The 14,683-nt window shown below is 32.2% G+C and overlaps 1 long non-coding RNA gene across 4 annotated transcripts in view; it reads left to right on the top strand.

Annotated features, from left to right (window-relative positions):
• LOC111096439 overlaps window positions 1–14,683 on the top strand; it is an 88,606-nt gene that overhangs the window by 39,121 nt on the left and 34,802 nt on the right. For all 4 annotated transcript variants that reach the window (XR_005360460.1, XR_005360461.1, XR_005360463.1 and 1 more), the window contains exon 2: window positions 7,208–7,334. This is a non-coding gene — a long non-coding RNA (uncharacterized LOC111096439). The remainder of the gene's footprint in view (window positions 1–7,207; window positions 7,335–14,683) is intronic.

Genomic DNA, 14,683 nt, shown 5'->3' with positions numbered 1-14,683 from the left:
ACAAGATATGTGTAGCAGTAAGAGCCTAGGTGTCTCAGAATCAGATCTAGTGCAAAAGAAGAACCCATTCCTTATAGTTCCCAGCATGAAAAACTGACACGAATGGTGCCATTTTAAAACTGAGCCAGGGTGGCCACTGCAGAGAAACTGGGACCAAATCTTTGGACTGGACAAAATGACAATTGTTCTCAGCAATTACTTGAGAAGTAAACAGGGCACTCAGACCCTAAGACTGAAGGTTGTGGAGGTTTTGAAGAGAGAGTCGGTAGTCAATGGAGGTATAAGCCAAAATAGTTTAGGTTCCTAAAGTCCTATTTTTTTCTCTCTTCTTAATACATGTAATAGTGGCTCCACCCATTCTTTTTTCCTTAGAAAAAACCATGATTCCACATTACAAGCCAGACACTTCAAGTTTCCACCTGAATCTGTGCTTCCTGAATTGTGATTTTAGGTTTACAGTGACAACAGTATAGAAAATTCCTATATACCCCAATACCCAGTTTCCTATATCATTAACATCCTACATTAGTATGATACAATAAAGAATTTACTACTCTCCCAATAAAAATTTTGAATTATGACTCATCTTTTCTACTATAGAACTTTATGAAAGTTCATTTAAATAAATAAAATTATTTAGAAGCATGCTTCGTTGGTAAGAATATGCAGGAAAGATATTGACAAATGTTTAATTATATCCTAAATCCTTCTGTAGTTTAAGAATGTTATTTTTAATTAGCAATTTCCAGACATGACTAGGTGGTGAGAATCCATATCACAACGCCAGTTGTACTTGGATTATGTTAAAAGTGATTTCCAACACTGGTGATCTCAGCTTGAACTTTCATCTGTTTTCTTCAGTGCCATTCAATGCAAAAGTCACCACAATGTGGTTGCACCAAAGAGAAAGGTTCAACCACTAACACTACTCAAATGTCTGCCAACCCTACCTAACAAGTTAGTGGATTTTTTTTTTTTTCTCTTTTACCCTTCTGGAGTAGGACTAAGTGTGGCTTCTGATTACCCATATTGGGAGAAGTTCTAATCTCCTTCCGGCCAGAGTTTTTACATATTCTTCTCTTTGAATTGCTTCTCTCAGCTCCTAAACTTTGTTCATCTTATTAACTTTTATTAAAAAAAAAAACAATGCAATATATTTAAAGAAACCTTCCCCATCTCTTTAAAAACATTAGCTTTTCTAATTTACAATCTTATTGCACATTGCTTCCTTTCATCTTTTTCTCACAGTATAAATTTACTTTTGTGATTTATTGATAAATACTGTCACCACAGTAGATTGTGAATTCAGAGCATGCAGAGAATGTGTCTGTTTTTCATCATTATCGTATCCACATTAAATAGTACAGGACCTGACAATAAATATTTGCTGAACGAATGAGCTCCTAGATGAATGGTTAAAATGAGACCCTAATGACTATCCAGGTGGAGATTAGAAACACTTACCAATCACATGCACTGTAACTAGTATGTAGTAGACTCTCCATAATTGTGTACTGCTGGATAGATTTGACTATCTACCAATATTTGCTCTAATATTCTCTTGGCATCTGATTACACTTTTAATTGGATGGTGTTTTTTTCTTTATGTTTTTCCATGAATATAATCATCACCTCACCAAGAAGTCTGACAAAGACATATGATTTTCTGGTACTCCAAACTAAGTGCAAATTGAGATTTATTGGATTAAATTAAAAGATAATGTTTGTGCTTTTGTTTCTCTCTGTGTCTCCTTCTCTCCCCCTCTCACCACCCACTTTCCCTTTTTCTTTGTAAATAGAAATATTTTTGCATTTGACTCTTATGAAGAAGATATGGGCCTTATGAAAAGTTTAAGACTAGTGTCATTCTTTCAACCTGGCTTTTGTTCTTATTTTCTTGATACTCTAAAACAGGTAAAGTTCAATTAAGAAAGTACTTTAAATCTGGATTCTATCTGCTTTTAGAACTCTTCAGATTAAAATAATTGAATAGATGCAAAAAAGTGTATTTCAAAGTCCTGTTTTGATCAAAAGTCAACATTTTACACTTTTATAGGCAGTTTAGTACAAGAACCAGAGTTTTTTTAAACCTGATTCTCTGATGCATAAAAATTTGGGTTTAATATTCATTCATCTTAACACTAAAATATAATCAAATAAACATCATTCATTTTTACCACAAACTTTAAATAATACAAAGTATAATCATCAGATATTTTCATAGCCATAGTGAAAGTTCTGACAGTTTTGCAAGCAAAATATAATGTTTCACATAAATTATATTACTGCTTATGCTTTATTTGAAATATTCATAATATTCATTTTGTAAATACAATATGCAGTACAAGAAAATGACAATATTGTAATTGAACTTCTATAAAAATCTTGCCTCTGAAAATTTTAGATGAAATCAATCTTGCTTGAATTTTACTGGGGGTTAGAAAGACTAATTTACTCATCTTCTTTCTTATTCTGGGAAGTGTATTGTGTAAAAGATTACTGTCACTTCTTGATTTCACTTTAATCAATAACCCGGGTAAAAGTATATAGCATGATTATAAACAAACATTCTTTACCTTTTACAGACCTCATCGTACTATTAGTAAACCCACACAAATGTATATATTCCAACATTATTAGATTGTTATATAATTGCATATGAAACAAATGAAGAGTTTATAACATAGACATTGTAGAAAATATTACAACATTTTCCCAAAACTGATATAAGCTTTAATTTTGAGGAATATATTATTAATACATAATATATTTTCATCATTAATAATACCATAAAATAAATGAAATATAATCATAAGGTTTCCTTTATAAGAAATAGGATGATATAAATTTGGGACTAGAAATGATCTATGAAAAATGTGATTAGAATGTGCTAGGTCATTGAGAAAGAAACAAATTAAATATTATTTTCAGTATTTTTTTCACTTGACATTAGTCACTAATTTTGGTCCAGAAACAACTTCCATATGATAAGTCTCCAAAAATAATCCCAATATGTTTGGCACATATTATTTTTTCTTGATTCAACTGGTTGGGCAATACTAACAGTGCAATGCTCTTTAACTTATCTGCATTTTTTCTAAAGGAAATATCTTGAAAAACACCAAACAAGCTGTATTTTTAGAAATTAAAGCCAATTTATATTATTAGATGTATTTCTTAGAAAGTTGTCAAATTATTAAGATTAATGATATTCTGGAATTTCATACTTTTTGTCAAGCGTCATAACTAAAATGTCAAGATGATCAAAGTATTCTCTTCCTAAACATTTAAATGATCTTCCCAAAATAAATGGAAATTTTAAGTACACCTATTTAGCTAGGAAGAATATGATATGTATGCAGGACTTGAAATACACAGAGAATATGCATTACCTAGACTTCTGAAAGTGATCATTTGTTATTTCATAATATATATGAGAAAGATTTATTGCAGTTCAAAACACAAAGAATCTGAGGTCACGCCATATGAAATAATAAGACAATCATTTTCAACATGATTTGATATTATCTACACTCTTTGAGATCAATCAGTTTTTACCTTCACAGAATGAAGTTTATCATCTGGCCTAATCAACTTGCCTTTTACATGAAAGTAAAATAGAAGGTATTTGGAGTATGTGATGACAAATAATCTATGGATGACTACAGATCTAGATTTTAAACCACCCTTTGTTTGTTTATTAACATTTGCAGCTGTTACAGAAAGGTTGGGGAGCATTCACAAGCTGGATTCTGAATATGCCCATGCTCCAGATACTTAATACAAAGATACAAGGGTTTCTTTTTTATGCTTTGTAATAAATCAAACCCATGGCAAGAATTGTCTTGTGGCCAATAGGGAAGAGGTGCCTCACTACACGTAGGTCAGGGAGATAAGACCTCATGATACTCAGTAAAAAGAAAGAATGGATCTTGCGATCATAACATAGTAAACTTGATAAGAGGTATTCAAAAGAAGTACGGAGAACCTATATTGATGAATATCAATATATGTCTTAATGAAAGACATTAAGGCTTCTACCAAAATGCTAATGTTTTATTATTTAATTGATAATGTAGATTTTCTTTCTCTGATTACTGACACATAGAATAGATATAAGAGTTGATTTCTCCATCATTTATTTATCTTCATTCTCATTAACAGAGAACTTTAAATAGCCAAAGAATACAATTATCTAGAATGTTATTTCTCTGCTATGATATTCTTAGCATGTAGATGAAACATAAAATTAGCTTACTGAAATTTGTAGTATCACAGAATAGTAAACCAGGTAAGGAACTAGGGTTCATTAGTCGAAGCACCTCTTTGTACAGTTGAGAAAATACAGTCTCTGTAACTGAAATGAATAATGTTAACAGTGCATATGAGAGTAAATCAGTTTACCTGCAATGAATTTGTTTTTATTTAGCTTTCAAATGGAGTACTAATCACTTGCTAACGTAATAGGATTTTTAAGATACAACCAAAAATAGACATATAGCTTTCTACTTCATATTATTAATATGCTAAGCCTTAAATTGAACATTTTTTTCAAGTTAGAAATTATTATTGGCAGAAGTTCTTTCCTTTGCATATATCGTATATTGATAGCTAATCAAATTAAATGTACATGTTTATAATATACTTAAAGTGACACAATATGTAAATATTAATTCCATATAAGCAAATAACACTAGGATACTTGATATTCATCATATTTTTATATCTTATAGGTACAACCAGTGCAGAAAAATATTAGAAATAATCTATGTATTCATTTACAGAGCTCTGTTTGAGTGTTTAAGAGGTAGTAGAATCACTCTATAACAGAAGGTTAGGAAAACAACTCTATTTTTGAGTAATAATTAATAAATAAACATTCTGGCTAACGTTGGATGGAAGGCTGACCAGCCTCTAAATTTCATTCTATGCTAATACAACTAGTCCCTAGTAAGCTGTAAAACTTCCTTTCAGCCTCTCAAAATCTATTTGCCAAATATTTTCCTGAGAAGTAGGCCCACCAAAGTAAACAAAAATGTTAGAAGCTCTGAGCTGAAACTGTCCATAATATAATAAAGCAGAAAAACACTAATTAATAATTTAATTATAAATGAATATAATCAGCTGTATATGCAAACCCTTCCCCTCCACGTGTATATTTGAAAATCACTATAAGAAACAATATCTGCAGCAATTAGTAGAGATCAGGCTTAATTTATGAGGGGCAGGAAGGGTTAAGCTCTGATGAGTTGTATCAGCAAAGAACTGGGGAGAGATAGAACTTCAAAACAGAGAATTACAAGTTCAAAGTCCATAAGTTAAAAGAGAGTTTACCACATTGAAGAATGTATTAAAATATGATGGCAAATACTGGACTGTAGGGCATCAATTTATATTACAATAGGAAAATAACATACATATTTGGCTTTTCTAAGAAACAAGGTGTCACCTATCCAATAAATTTATATTGACTTTGTTGCCTGATTTTGCCCATCATTTTTCTGCCTTGATTGAATTATCTTTCATTGCTACATCCCAAAATCAGATTCTAGAAAACTCATTGGATCTGTATGGAAGTGAAGTATGGTTCCTTATATGAACATATACTTAATTGTCTGTTTAGTCAAAAGCCCTTTTTCACAACAACATTCTAACAAGGAGTTTCTTTCCTGAAAACAGAACACAGAAAACCCAGGAGGTCTGCAAAGAATAGATATGTGCATTGTCCACCTATATTTGCAGAACAACAATATTTTTGGCAGACAAAGTATTCAGAAGATGGGGGGATGACAAGAGGACAAGTTTGCTTATATTGTGCTCATTGCATCATAAATTATGTTTTGTACCTTTCCTCTCACTGTAAAGTCTGAACATCCAAAGAGAAAAGTATCTTCATTAATCTCTGTGTCCCCCATGTCTTAGCATAGCGATTATCAAAAGTACTTATCCAGAGCACTGAGTAATGTATACAATTGTTGAATCACTATATGGTATACCTGAAACTAACACTCTATGTTAACTAAAGTGAAAAGATAACCCAGAGAATGAGAAATTTTTGCAGGAAAATATCTGACAAGGTACTTATATCTTTTACAACTCAACAATAAAAAGACAGAAACCTACTCCCCACCCTCAAAATAAAAGTACATATAGAGTGAATGGCAATAGCATTTTAATAGTCTATATCAGATATACATTCATAAACATCATCATGAGGTGGCTAGCAGCTGGTCAAGTGATGAGATAACTATTATATCTACGAGGAATGGGTAAGAGAATCAACAAATTCTTTCTTCCATTCCTGGGAAGAAATGCTCTTGAGATTATCCCTGTAAACAGACCCTCCAGTCTCCATTTTACCCCACCAGGAGAGGAATCTCACACCTTAAAAGACGGCTGTTACATATGTGGACAACTGTTAGATTGATCTAAACTCCCCTGTGAATGTATCTTTTGCTAAGAGGTACAGACTCTGCTCTCTCATAATACAGCCCTTCAGGAATTTGAAGACCATTCATTCACGTCCTGTCACTGCACTGACTGGACTCATTTGTGTACTGTTTCCTCATAAAACGCGGTTTTTATATCATTATCATTCTTTCATTCCTGCTATATACATTCTATACTTGCTAACTACTCTCATAAAATGAAAAACAAATTCACTAAAAGCAAAAATCTAAGACTAGTGAATTATAAGAGAAAAAGCCTATAAAGAAGAAGAAGAAAAGAAGAAGAAGAGGAAGACGAAGAAGAAGAAAAAGAAGAAGAAGAAGAAGAAGAAGAAGAAGAAGAAGAAGAAGAAGAAGAAGAAGAAGCAGCAGCAGCTGGGGAAGCAAAACAAAGAGTGGAAGATAAACACAGACGGGTTAGTTTATTACACAAATATTTTTGCCAAGAATTTGTGTATCAGGTTGGGGATTTAAAAATGAATTAAAAAAATAAAAAATAAATAAAAAATGAATACAAAAAAATTTTTAAAAATAAAAAATGAATACAGCACATTATTTTCTCTTACCATCTAAGTCTGAATGAGAAAGAAATGTAAGTAAATAATTGCAATCCAATGTGATATTTGGTATAACAAAATAATGCATTCTGAAATTGTAGGTTTATTTTTAATTTATTAATGTACCCAAATCTAGCTCCTTTCAGAGTTCCAAAATAATGTAAAAACGATTATCCTTTTAACTGTTTCTCTTTTTCTTAGTAATTGCCGTGATAAAACTTTGCTGCCTATCTAGAAACTGAGCACAAGTCCCTCAACCACTTCCTAGCATAAATCTCTACTGCAGAACAACGAAATTAGAAAATGGAGCAGCTAGTTCTATAACAAGGTAATGACACTTCAAAAACCATATCCCGCACTCCAAACAAAAGTCTGGGTTATTTCCTTTCACTTCTTTTGCTATTTCAAAAGAGTCAAGATTCCAGTCTCTTCCATGCACAGCTGCCTTCTTCCTCTAGGTCAGTTGCTCCAAATTCATTCTAAATGAGCCTTCGGTGAGGATATGATGTATTGTGCTGACTATACCTTTTTATATGAGCTCTAAGAAAACCAGATATTTGCTCCTATCTTCTTGAGGAAATGGATTCTTTTTGATTAGATTTTCTGAGATTTGGGTCAGAAATATATAGAGTGAATTTAATTCTATTAAATTCAAAAGAAAACTATATTAAAGGAATCAAGAGGCTTTCTTTTTTCCCAATAAATTTATTGGATGTAAGAGGGAGTGGGTAGGTGAAAAGATAACCCATTAAAACAAGTCCTATTGCTTGAGGTTTTGTAACTATAATTGTATTCCCCCTTTGTCTTTCTTTTTCATCCCTTATACACAAATACTCCATTCCTGCATTGGTTTCAAGTATTTTAATGATAAACTTTGAGTCAGAGAAATAATACATTGTGACAACCTTTTTTTTTTTTTTTTTTTTTTTTTTTTTTTTTTTTGTAAATGGTGGCAGTTTTTTCATTCATGCACCATTCAAAACTGAACAGCTATTTCTCAGGTGTTTTGGGCCAGTTATAAAAAGAAATATATTTTTTTATTTAAATAATATATTCATCTTGTCTGGGATAGATTAATTAAAGGACATATTTCTTTTATTACCTGTAGGAGAATAGCATACATTATAATAAATCGGTTTCCTGTTTTATAAACAATTAGGGAACAACCAGAAAACATAGAAATAGGGAGAATGCTATTTAAAAACTGGACCCTAATCATATTTAAAGATTAATAGAAAAGATATATTGTCACCTAACTTTTTAGAAGTTTTCTCAGCCTACCTCCAAACATATTTTGGGGGGTGGATGCATAGTCAGACGAACCAATTGCTTTCATCTTTGTCTGATAAGGATAAAACGTAAGTTATGAGTTTCAGCCTATTGGTGACTTACATAGCAGCTTAAGGGGAAAAAATAACTTTTAATCAAGTTTTGAATCCCTGCTTGTTTTTCCAAAGCACAATATAGATGCTATTTATAGTTTCAATGAAAAAGCTAGTAGTGTGTTTTCAACATTTTGTGTGTCTTGCTTTATGCTTAGGAAGCCAACATTACATTCCAAAGCCAGCTAAGTATTTGTCTCTGACAGCAAGATTTTCAAGGAGAATTTTTTTTTGAGAAATCTGTAATTAAACAATAACAGTGCTTGTAGGAAGCCAATTGCAGTTTTGTAAAATATATATCTTTATTACGAGCTTATTTCTTGAAGTTGTGCAATATCCATGCAACTGAAGTCAGGTAAAATCTTCAATAAAGTACTTTTTTAATAAACATGTGGGTTTCCTTCAAAGACTAGATGAGGCAATTCCTACCCAGCCTAGCTGAGGATATTCAGAATCATGCCTGATAATTTGATTTTATTTAGAGAGCTACTTAACTTCTGTATCCGTATTTCAAATATTTTCCATTCACTCCATGGGCTATTTTATTTCCCTTTCCCCTCACTAATAATATATGACTTATGCTTTTGTTAAACTGAGATGATATTGGCTATCTGATAGAATCTACCAAACTATCATCCTCCTCCTTTCAACATGTTTTAGTCTGTATATGTGTCCTTTCCAATTTATCCACAGGAAATATTTCTCAGATCCTTTTCCATGCCAAGTTTCCAACTGTACCTCACAGCTCCAACTGCACTTCCTTCAGAAATGCAAAGTCCTCTTCTTTTTCCTTAATCTTGAGGCCCTCCCTAAGAAGCCTTCCTATTTCTTGTTATTCTTTCATAAGCAAATGTCTTCTTCATTGAGGATGTGATGCCTCATTTTTGTGACTATTCCCTCTTTAATATTTCCACAATTTTATTTTTATCATTTTACTAAAAACATACTTTCAACGATATCAAAAGATATCTTCTTATAAGACCCAGTGGCTCTTTCTGACAGATGGCAAGATATCCCTTAATAGATTCTCTCTTTTAAAATTAAGAAAATTTCTAATTTTTAGTTAGGTATATGACAACCCAGAATAAACACATGTCTCAATTCCCTTTTAATTAAGCGTGAACATAGAACTTAACATCTCACTGAATTTAGTCAATGGGATTCAATCATAGATGTCTTGAAATATTTCTAAGACATTTCTTTCAGAGCAAAGGTTCAGTCCTTCTTTCTTGAAATTGATACTGGCTGTATGAACATGATGGTTTGAGTTAGGGATCCTGATTTGGAGTCAAGAGAATGTGGAACAGCCTAAAAGAAGACTCAAGTCTTCACAATTTCTTATAATCACCCTGGCCTAAAAATTTTATCTCTAGACTTCTTTTTTTTTTTTTTAATCTCTAGACTTATTATATAAAAAATAACAATTTTGTCCATCAGCTAACTCTTCCTGAAAGAACACATCATGGTATTGACTCTTCTCCGAATCAACCTTTCTAGTCTGGCAATATTGCATATTTGTCCTCTGTTACATTAACTGTTCACTCCAAAAGACAATACAATTCAACACAATGATATAACAAATTTAACTTATTACCCAGCAAGTATTTGATAATTGTCCGTTTCTTCCCATCCATTCGAATAATATCAGGTTCTCATTGTCACACAAATCTGCCTTCTGCTTTACTTCTTCACAGTTGTATGTATATGGTCTCTAACTAACTGAAATTTATTCTGCAACTTTCCAACAATTAAAACTATACACATGGTTGAAGAATCTTGTGAAAGGATACTTTTTATGTGATGATTTTGTCTTGAAGGAATGTTTTTATTGTTTTTTTTGTTGTTTGTTTGTTTTTGTTTGTTTTAGTAATCATGTTTCTTCCTGAGTGGAACTTTAATTTGATACTTCATATTACTTCATCTTATCAATTGCTTACTTTAAGTCTGAAAATCAATATTTTCCTCTCCCGTGCTCTAGAAAAGAGGATGCAAACTACTATGGGTAGATAAAATAATTTCACAAAAAGAAAAAGATGGCTACAAGAAAATAAAAATGCGGAGGTCAGGGTAAAGAAATAGTACTACATTCATTTTGAGGAAATAGAGATTCAAAAAATGTGGTACTTTTCCATTTTGAACGATTGACGAAGGCTTTTACAAGAAGTGATAGACACAAGGCATATAGAAGAAAGAAAGAAGAAAAAAACATAAGAATTAAGCAGGAAAGTGGAACTTTACTGAGAATGTTGAAAGAATAAGAAAATCCTACTTTACCTACATCACAGCTTTGTCTGCGGAAGGGAGGGAAATTACATAGAAAATATATTGGCTCACTCTGTTGAAGCTTTTAATTCCCAAAGGCGATACTTACACTTAATTGGATTTACACTCAGTATAGACCTTGAAGATCTTTGAGCAGCTAGTTGTTGTGACTGGAGCTTTGTTTTAAGAAATCTCATTTATCAGTGATGAATAAGAAAGCTCAGAGAGATTGAGGTCAGAGGTGAGGAACTCTCTGAGGAAGTTATACTTTTATGTAGATAGCCTCTTTTTGTATAGCTAGGTTGCAGTACATCTCGGTGATGTAACTTCATGATGTTTTTTGTGTATACTTCCAGACATGTAGTAGTATTTAAATAAATTCTTACTACTCAATTAAAATAATGTCAGAGCTCAAGGAGAAAAGTTATTAGAAAACAATACAAGAGTCAGATGCCATATCCAAAATTGAATAACTTCTGTTTGATGGCGGGACTTGAGACATTGAGAGGTTATTCTCCTCTGCCTTCTAAAAACCAGATGCTGGTTTTTATAATCAAGAAATATTTCTTGTATGTGTGCTCATTTAAGCATATAGTTAATGCATCTGGGAAATGCAACATAAGAAATAGAAAAATCCATATACTTAGGAATTTACCATGGCTTAAGGGTAAGCAATACAAAGGACATATTCATTGAACTGCAAATGAGAATAATTTATAGTGTAATTCCGTAGTTTCATTAAGCAAATAAAGAAATGAGAGAAATATGCTGCAGTGTAAGAATTAACATTGTGAACAAAGAGAAAATATGGAAGAGAGTTTAAATTTTAAAGTCAGGTGAGTCTATTGATTTTACTTATCAGTCTTATCACCATCCAACGTTCATTTGGTTTCTTTATTTTCCATCCATTCATTTCATACAAAATCCCTGCCCTCAAGAATCTCCTTTGATGTGACTTAAACAATTCTCAAAAATATTTCCCCTCTCACCCTGCCCCAAACACTACTAAGTTTTGGCCGATAAACCATTACAGTAGATGTAATAATAAGACCATATTCTACAGCTTACTAGGATATTCATTCCACAACACGGTCAGAAAGATCACCTTATCCAGAAAAGGAACTGCTACTTAAAAAGTTAAAGTGCTAAAACTTTAAAACACAACTTTAGAATTTGTTTAAGGAAGAATGTATGTTGCTCATTAAATTGATATTTCATATGTGAAGAATTGGATTAGATCTAGTCTTAATAATATTATCTGAAAACAAAAGAAGATATTATTTGTGTGTGTTTTATTTTTTATTCAATTTTTAATTTTAATTCCAGTGTAGTTAACATACAGTGTTATATTAGTTTTAGGTGTACAATTTAGTGATTCAACAATTCTATACATTACTCAGTGCTCATCATGCTATGTATGATCTTAATTCCCTTCAACTATTTCACCCATCTTCCCTCCAACCTCCTCTTCAGTAACCATCAATTTGTTCTCTTTAGTTAAGGACATTTCTTGGTTTGCCTTTTTCTCTCATTTCTCTTGGCTCATTCGTCTGTTTCTTAAATTCCACAAACAAGTGAAATCATATGGTATTTGTCTTTCTCCAGCTGACTTATTTCACATAGCATTACACTCTCCAGCTCCATTTATGTCATTACGAATGGGGAGGTTTCATTCTTTTTATGGCTAAATAATATTCCATTGTGTATTCCATTGTGCACATCTCCCTTTTCTATTCATCAGTTGGACACTTGGGCTGTTTCCATAATTCAGCTATTGTAGATAATGCTGATATAAACATCAACGTGCATGTATCTCTTTGGATTAGAATTTCTGTATCCTTTATGTAAATACCTCATAGCGCAATTGCTTAGTCAGAGGGTAGCTCTATTTTTAACTTTTTGAGGAACCTCCATACTGTTTTCTAGAGTGGCTGCACCAGTGTGTATTCCCATCAATAGTGCACGAGGATCTCTTTTACTCCATACTCTCACCAACACCTGTTGTTTCTTGTGTTTTTGTTTTAGTCATTCTGACTGGTGTGAGGTAACATCTCATTGTGGTTTTGACTTGCATTTCCCTGATACCAAATGATACTGAGCATCTTTTCATGTGTCTGTTGGTCATCTAGATGTCTTCTTTGGACATCTTCTGTTCATATCTTCTGCCCATTTCTTAATTTGGTTATTTTTTTTTGGGGGGGTTGTTGAATATTTGTAAGTTCTTTATATATTTTCCCACACTAACCCTTTATCAGAAATATGATTTGTAAAGATCACCTCTAGTTCAATAGGTTGCCTTTTCATTTTGTTGATTGTTTCCTTCTCTGTGCAGAGGGTTTTTATATTCATGTAGTCTCCATAGTTTATTTTTGCTTTTATTTCCCTTGCCTCAAGAGACATATCTAGAAGAAGTTGTTAGGGTCAATGTCAGAGAAATTACTGTCTGTGTCTCTTCTAGGATTTTTATGATTTAAGGTGTCTTAATTAGGTCTTTAATACATTTTGAGTTTATCTTTGTATACAGTGTAAAATAGTGGTCCAGTTTCATTCTTTTGCACATAGTTGTCCAGTTTTTCCAACACCATTTCCAACACTGTGTCTTTCCCAGTGCATATTATTGCCTCCTTTGTTGAAGATTAATTGACCATGTACTTGTGGGTTTATTTCTGGTTTCCTATTTGTTCCATTGATCTCTGTGTCTATGTGTCTAGTTGTGTGCCAGTACCATACCATTTTAATCACCACAGCTTTGTAGTATAACTTGAAGTCTGAAATTTTGACTCCATTTTTTGTTTTCTTTTTCAAGATCACTTTGGCTATTCAGGGTCTTTTGGAGTTCCATATCAATTTCAAGATTGTTTGCTCTAGTTCTGTGAAAACTCCTACTGGTATTTTCATAGGGTTTGTGTTAAATCTGTAGATTGCTTTGGATAATATAGACATTTTAACAATGTTTATTCTTCCAATCCATGAGCATGGACTGTCTTTCTATTTCTGTGTATTAGCTCGAATTTCTTGCATCAATGTTTTATGGTTTTCAGAGGTTTATTATTCCTAAATATATTATTTTTATTATAATTCTAAAGGGTTTGTTTTCTTAATTTCTCATTAGGCTGCTTCATTCTTAGTGTATAGAAATGCATCAGATTCCTTTACATTGATTTTGTATCCTGTGACTCTACTGAATTGATTTATCAGTGCTAGTAGATATTTGGTGTCATCTTCATGGTTTTCTTTTTTTTTTTTTTTCATGGTTTTCTATATATAGTGTCATGTCATCCGCAAATAGTGAAAGTTCTAATTCTTCCTCACCAATTTGGATACCTTTTACTTCTTTTTGTTGTCTAATTGCTGTGACTAGGATTTCCAATACTATACTGAATAAAAGTAGTGAAACTCAATATCCTTGCTCTACTCCTGATTTTAAGGAAAAAACTCTCAATTTTTCCCCATTGAATATTGTGTCTGCTATGGGTTTTTGTGTATGCCCTTTTTTATGTTGTGATGTTTTCTCTGAACCTACTTTGTAAAGGGGTTTTTATCACAAATGGATGTTGTACATTGTCAAATGCTTTTTCTGCATCTATTGAAATGATTAAATGCTTTTCTCTTATTAATGTGTTGTATCACTTTGATTGATTTGTGAATATTGAGTCAAACTTGCATTATAGTAACACATCCTACTTGATCATTGTGAATGTATTTTTTTTTAAAACCTCCATCTATTGCTGGGTTTGGTTTGCTAGTATTCTGTTGAGGATTTTTGTATCTATGTTCATCAGATATATCTACCTATATTCCTCTTTATAGTTTCTTTATCTGGCTTTTCTATCAGAGTAATCCTGGCCTCAGAGAATGAATTTTAGAAGTTTTGCTTCCTCGTATTTTTTGGAATAGTTTGAGTAGAATAGATAATAATTCTTCTTTAAATGTTCAGTAGAATTTGCCTGTGAAGCTGTCTGGTCCTTTGCTTTTGTTTATTGGGAGTGTTTTGATTACTGCTTCAATTTTATTGCTGGTAATCAGTCTGTTC

Source organism: Canis lupus, chromosome 6 (assembly GCF_011100685.1).
Source record: "Canis lupus familiaris isolate Mischka breed German Shepherd chromosome 6, alternate assembly UU_Cfam_GSD_1.0, whole genome shotgun sequence".
Classification (NCBI taxonomy): Eukaryota; Metazoa; Chordata; class Mammalia; order Carnivora; family Canidae; genus Canis; species Canis lupus.
Note: the sequence above shows the minus strand (reverse complement) of the source record. Positions and strands in the feature narration are given on the sequence as shown.